Source organism: Oncorhynchus gorbuscha, linkage group LG04, assembly GCF_021184085.1.
Source record: "Oncorhynchus gorbuscha isolate QuinsamMale2020 ecotype Even-year linkage group LG04, OgorEven_v1.0, whole genome shotgun sequence".
Lineage (NCBI taxonomy): Eukaryota > Metazoa > Chordata > Actinopteri > Salmoniformes > Salmonidae > Oncorhynchus > Oncorhynchus gorbuscha.
Window position 1 is genome coordinate 44,109,940 of NC_060176.1, and position 6,000 is coordinate 44,115,939.

Genomic DNA, 6,000 nt, shown 5'->3' on the forward strand with positions numbered 1-6,000 from the left:
GGGAGAGAGAGGGTGAATGATAGAGGGAGAGAGGGTGAATGATAGAGGGGGAGAGAGGGTGAATGACAGAGGGGGAGAGAGAGGGTGAATGATAGAGGGAGAGAGAGGGTGAATGATAGAGGAATGATAGAGAGGGGAGAGAGGTGAATGACAGAGGGGGAGAGAGGGTGAATGATAGAGGGAGAGAGAATGACAGAGGGAGAGAGAGGGTGAATGATAGAGGGGGAGAGAGGGTGAATGATAGAGGGAGAGAGAGGGTGAATGAGAGGAGAGAAATGATAGAGGGAGAGAGAGGGTGAATGATAGAGGGAGAGAGAGGGTGAATGACAGAGGGGGAGAGAGGGTGAATGATAGAGGGGGAGAGAGGGTGAATGATAGAGGGGGAGAGAGAGGTGAATGATAGAGGGAGAGAGAGGGTGAATGACAGAGGGAGAGAGAGAGGGGTGAATGATAGAGGGAGAGAGAGGGTGAATGATAGAGGGAGAGAGAGGGTGAATGACAGAGGGGGAGAGAGGGGTGAATGATAGAGGGAGAGAGAGGGTGAATGATAGAGGGAGAGAGAGGGTGAATGATAGAGGGAGAGAGAGGGTGAATGACAGAGGGGAGAGAGAATGACAGAGGGGGAGAGAGGGTGAATGACAGAGGGAGAGAGAGGGTGAATGACAGAGGGAGAGAGAGGGGAGAGAGAGGGTGAATGACAGAGGGGAGAGAGAGGGTGAATGACAGAGGGGAGAGAATGAGGGTGAATGAATGAGAGGGAGAGAGAGGGTGAATGATAGAGGGAGAGAGAGGGTGAATGATAGAGGGAGAGAGAGGGTGAATGATAGAGGGTGAATGATAGAGGGGGAGAGAGAGGGGAGAATGAATAGAGGGGAGAGAGAGGGTGAATGACAGAGGGAGAGAGAGGGTGAATGATAGAGGGGAATGAGAGAGAGTGAATGATAGAGGGAGAGAGAATGACAGAGGGAGAGAGAGGGTGAATGATAGAGGGAGAGAGGGGTGAATGACAGAGGGGAGAGAGGGGGTGAATGACAGAGGGAGAGAGAGGGTGAATGAAGAGGGGGAGAGAGGGGGAGAGAGAATGACAGAGGGAGAGAGAGGGTGAATGACAGAGGGAGAGAGAGGGTGAATGATAGAGGGAGAGAGAGGGTGAATGACAGAGGGAGAGAGAGGGTGAATGATAGAGGGAGAGAGAGGGTGAATGACAGAGGGGAGAGAGAGAGGGTGAATGACAGAGGGGAGAGAGAGGGTGAATGACAATGAGAGGGGAGAGAGGGTGAATGACAGAGGGGGAGAGAATGAGGGGAGAGAGAGGGTGAATGACAGAGGGAGAGAGAGGGTGAATGATAGAGGGGAGAGAGGGTGAATGACAGAGGGGAGAGAGGGTGAATGACAGAGGGGGAGAGAGAATGACAGAGGGGAGAGAGAGGGTGAATGATAGAGGGAGAGAGAGGGTGAATGACAGAGGGGAGAGAGAGGGTGAATGACAGAGGGAGAGAGAGGGTGAATGATAGAGGGGAGAGAGGGGTGAATGACAGAGGGGAATGAGAGAGAGGGTGAATGACAGAGGAGAGAGAGAGAATGACAGAGGGGAGAGAGGGTGAATGACAGAGGGAGAGAGAGAGGGGGTGAATGACAGAGGGAGAGAGAGGGTGAATGACAGAGGGAGAGAGAGAGGGTGAATGACAGAGGGGGAGAGAGGGTGAATGACAGAGGGGAGAGAGAGGGTGAATGACAGAGGGAGAGAGAGGGTGAATGACAGAGGGGGAGAGAGAGGGTGAATGACAGAGGGGGAGAGAGAGGTGAATGACAGAGGGGGAGAGAGGGTGAATGAATGAATGATAGAGGGAGAGAGAGGGTGAATGACAGAGGGGAGAGAGAGGGTGAATGACAGAGGGGGAGAGAGGGTGAATGAATGAGGGGAGAGAGAGGGTGAATGACAGAGGGGGGGGTGAGAGAGGAGAGAGGGTGAATGACAGAGGGGGAGAGAGGGGTGAATGACAGAGGGAGAGAGAGAGGTGAATGACAGAGGGAGAGAGAGGGGTGAATGACAGAGGGGGAGAGAGGGGGTGAATGACAGAGGGAGAGAGAGAGGGTGAATGACAGAGGGGAGAGAGAGGGTGAATGACAGAGGGAGAGAGAGGGTGAATGATAGAGGGAGAGAGAGGGTGAATGACAGAGGGAGGAGAGGGGTGAATGATAGAGGGAGAGAGAGGGTGAATGACAGAGGGGGAGAGAGGGTGAATGATAGAGGGAGAGAGAGGGTGAATGACAGAGGGGAGAGAGAGGGTGAATGATAGAGGGAGAGAGAGGGTGAATGACAGAGGGAGAGAGAGGGTGAATGACAGAGGGGGAGAGAGAGGGTGAATGACAGAGGGAGAGAGAGAGGGTGAATGATAGAGGGGGAGAGAGGGTGAATGATAGAGGGAGAGAGAGAGGGTGAATGATAGAGGGGGAGAGAGGGTGAATGATAGAGGGAGAGAGAGGGTGAATGACAGAGGGAGAGAGAGGGGTGAATGACAGAGGGAGAGAGAGGGTGAATGACAGAGGGAGAGAGATGAATGAGAGGGGAGAGAGAGGGTGAATGACAGAGGGAGAGAGAGGGTGAATGACAGAGGGGAGAGAGAGGGTGAATGATAGAGGGAGAGAGAGGGTGAATGATAGAGGGAGAGAGAGGGTGAATGATAGAGGGAGAGAGAGGGTGAATGACAGAGGGGGAGAGAGGGGTGAATGACAGAGGGGGAGAGAGGGGGGAGAATGAATGATAGAGGGAGAGAGAGGGTGAATGATAGAGGGGAGAGGGGGTGAATGACAGAGGGAGAGAGAGGGTGAATGATAGAGGGGGAGAGAGGGTGAATGTGAATGATAGAGGGAGAGAGAGGGTGAATGTGAATGACAGAGGGGGAGAGAGAGGGTGAATGACAGAGGGAGAGAGAGAGGGTGAATGACAGAGGGGGAGAGAGAGGGTGAATGACAGAGGGGGAGAGAATGAGAGGGGAGAGAGAGGGTGAATGATAGAGGGGAGAGAGGGAGAGGGGTGAATGATAGAGGGAGAGAGAGGGTGAATGACAGAGGGGAGAGAGGGTGAATGACAGAGGGGAGAATGAATGACAGAGGGGGAGAGAGGGTGAATGATAGAGGGAGAGAGAGGGTGAATGACAGAGGGGAGAGAGAGGGTGAATGACAGAGGGAGAGAGAGGGTGAATGACAGAGGGAGAGAGAGGGTGAATGACAGAGGGAGAGAGAGGGTGAATGACAGAGGGAGAGAGGGTGAATGACAGAGGGAGAGAGAGGGTGAATGACAGAGGGAGAGAGAGGGTGAATGATAGAGGGAGAGAGAGGGTGAATGATAGAGGGGGAGAGAGGGTGAATGATAGAGGGAGAATGACAGAGGGGAGAGAGGGGTGAATGATAGAGGGGGAGAGAGAGGGTGAATGATAGAGGGAGAGAGAGGGTGAATGAAGAGGGAGAGAGAGGGTGAATGATAGAGGGGAGAGAGAGGGTGAATGACAGAGGGGGAGAGAGAATGACAGGGGGAGAGAGAGGGTGAATGATAGAGGAGAGAGAGGGGGTGAATGACAGAGGGAGAGAGAGGGTGAATGACAGAGGGGGAGAGAGAGGGTGAATGATAGAGGGAGAGAGAGGGTGAATGATAGAGGGGGGGAGAGAATGAGAGGGAATGAATGACAGAGGGGGAGAGAGAGGGTGAATGACAGAGGGGAGAGAGAGGGTGAATGACAGAGGGAGAGAGAGGGGAATGACAGAGGGGGAGAGAGGGTGAATGACAGAGGGAGAGAGAGGGTGAATGACAGAGGGGAGAGAGAGAGGGGAGGGTGAATGACAGAATGACAGAGGGAGAGAGAGGGTGAATGACAGAGGGGAGAGAGGGTGGTGAATGAATGAGAGGGGGAGAGAGGGTGAATGACAGAGGGGAGAGAGAGGGTGAATGACAGAGGGAGAGAGAGAGGGTGAATGACAGAGGGGAGAGAGGGTGAATGACAGAGGGGAGAGAGAGGGTGAATGAGAGAGGGAGAGAGAGGAGTGAATGACAGAGGGGGAGAGAGAGGGTGAATGACAGAGGGGAGAGGGTGAATGAGAGGGTGAATGATAGAGGGAGAGAGAGGGAGGGAGAGAGAGGGTGAATGACAGAGGGAGAGAGAGTGAATGACAGAGAGGAGAGAGAGGGTGAATGACAGAGGGAGAGAGAGGGGGGTGAATGATAGAGGGGGAGAGAGGGTGAATGAATGACAGAGGGGAGAGAGGAGGGTGAATGACAGAGGGAGAGAGAGGGTGAATGACAGAGGGAGAGAGAGGTGAATGACAGAGGGGAGAGAGGGTGAATGACAGAGGGAATGAGAGAGAGGGAAATGACAGAGGGGGAGAGAGAGGGTGAATGATAGAGGGGAGAGAGGGTGAATGACAGAGGGGAGAGAGGGTGAATGACAGAGGGAGAGAGAGGGTGAATGACAGAGGGGAGAGAGAGGGTGAATGATAGAGGGAGAGAGAGGGTGAATGAGAGGGAGAGAGAGGGGTGAATGACAGAGGGGAGAGAGAGGGTGAATGACAGAGGGAGAGAGAGGGTGAATGACAGAGGGGAGAGAGAGGGTGAATGACAGAGGGGGAGAGAGAGGGTGAATGACAGAGGGAGAGAGAGGGTGAATGACAGAGGGAGAGAGGGTGAATGACAGGGGAGAGAGAGGGTGAATGACAGAGGGAGAGAGAGAGGGTGAATGACAGAGGGGAGAGAGAGAATGACAGAGAATGATGACAGAGGGGAGAGAGGGGAATGAATGACAGAGGGAGAGAGAGGGTGAATGATAGAGGGGAGAGAGAATGAATGACAGAGGGGGAGAGAGAGGGTGAATGACAGAGGGAGAGAGAGAGGTGAATGACAGAGGGGGAGAGAGAATGGGTGAATGATAGAGGGAGAGAGAGAGGGTGAATGACAGAGGGAGAGAGGGGTGAATGATAGAGGGAGAGAGAGGGTGAATGACAGAGGGAGAGAGAGGGTGAATGACAGAGGGAGAGAGAATGATAGAGGGAATGACAGAGGGGAGAGGGTGAATGAGAGGGGAGAGAGGGTGAATGATAGAGGGGGAGAGAGAGGGTGAATGACAGAGGGAGAGAGAGGGTGAATGACAGAGGGGGAGAGAGAGGGTGAATGACAGAGGGGGAGAGAGGGTGAATGACAGAGGGAGAATGAGAGGGGGTGAATGACAGAGGGGAGAGAGGGGTGAATGACAGAGGGAGAGAGAGGGTGAATGACAGAGGGAGAGAGAGGGTGAATGACAGAGGGGGAGAGAGAGGGTGAATGACAGAGGGAGGAGAGGGTGAATGACAGAGGGGAGAGAGAGGGTGAATGACAGAGGGGAGAGAGAGGGTGAATGACAGAGGGAGAGAGAGAGGGAGAGAGAGGGTGAATGACAGAGGGGAGAGAGAATGACAGAGGGAGAATGAATGACAGAGGGAGAGAGAGGGTGAATGACAGAGGGGAGAGAGAGGGTGAATGACAGAGGGAGAGAATGAGAGGGTGAATGACAGAGGGGAGAGAGGGTGAATGACAGAGGGAGAGAGAGGGTGAATGACAGAGGGAGAGAGAGGGTGAATGACAGAGGGGAGAGAGAGGGTGAATGACAGAGGGAGAGAGAGAATGACAGAGGGGAGAGAGGGTGAATGACAGAGGGGAGAGAGAGGGTGAATGACAGAGGGGTGAGAGAGATGAATGATAGGGGAGAGAGGGTGAATGACAGAGGGAGAGAGAGGGTGAATGAGAGGGAGAGAGAGGGTGAATGACAGAGGGAGGGGAGAGAGAGGGTGAATGACAGAGGGGGAATGACAGAGAGAGGGTGAATGATAGAATGATAGAGGGAGAGAGAGGGTGAATGACAGAGGGGAGAGAGAGGGTGAATGACAGAGGGGAGAGAGAGGGTGAATGACAGAGGGGGAGAGAGAGGGTGAATGACAGAGGGGGAGAGAGAGGGTGAATGACAGAGGGGAGAG